This window comes from Rhinopithecus bieti, unplaced genomic scaffold (genome assembly GCF_001698545.2).
Source record: "Rhinopithecus bieti isolate Rb0 unplaced genomic scaffold, ASM169854v2 scaffold_39746, whole genome shotgun sequence".
Lineage (NCBI taxonomy): Eukaryota > Metazoa > Chordata > Mammalia > Primates > Cercopithecidae > Rhinopithecus > Rhinopithecus bieti.
The window spans coordinates 1,487,827-1,488,757 of NW_016816960.1; positions in this window are offsets into that span (position 1 = coordinate 1,487,827).

The following is a 931-nucleotide window of genomic DNA, read 5'->3' on the forward strand; positions in this document are numbered from 1 at the left end:
TGGATGCTGAGTCCATGGAGAAGAACGAGGCGGACTGAGCAGATGGGAAGGCAGGGCAGGGCTCGTGCGGGGCGGTCTTCAGGCTGGAGCAAGAGCAAGAAACTCATTCAGGCCAGAGCCTAGGGTGGGCACGCTGTAGGGTCAGTCCTCAGGGTGTTGGGCCAAGGGGCTCTGTGCCACTCTGGGGCCCACGAATGGCCCAAGGTGGGAGAGGGCAGGGTCCAGGGGGTGAGTAAGGTGGTAGGTAGGTATCAGGTGGGGACATTTAGTGACTGTCCCAGATGCATCATGAATGGATGTGTCCAACCTTGCAGGCCCCTGCCCAGCCAGCCCTCTGGGCTCAGATTCCTGGCTCCCCACAAGTCCTGAGTCAGAGCAGGGACCCAGCCCACCCTTCACCTGCTGGCCTGGTGCTCTTCCTGCAACCTCAGTCACAGAGGCATGTCAGGTTGCAGGTGGATACTAAGGCTCCTGCGTGGAGGGCTCCCTGAGTGGCCACCGGACAGCCAGGAAAGGTCCACTCTGTGGCAGGGCCGTAGGCTTGGGGGTGTGGCCAGGGACCTGAGTTATCTGCCAGCAGCCCTGGGTGGCAGTGATGGGGGCCAGCAGTCAGAAGAGTTGGCCTAGAGGAGCCTGGTTCCCCACAGGGCCTCGGTACAAGTGTGGAGAGCAACTCCACAGCTGGCGGCAACGGAGGCTGAGGCTGGATTCCCTCATGGGTCCACTAGGCTGCTGTGTGACCCCTGCAGACTTGAGCCTCTCTGGGCCCTTTCTGCTGGATGATACCATAGGCCTGATCCCTCCCGGTTCTAAAGTGAGACCTGAGGATTCCTCCATGACTCATGGCCCTCCCCCCACAGCTTTCTCTGGCTCCCAGCCCTGCCCTCTTGGAGCAAGTCCCCAGTCTGGGCTACAGGAAGCCACACACTGC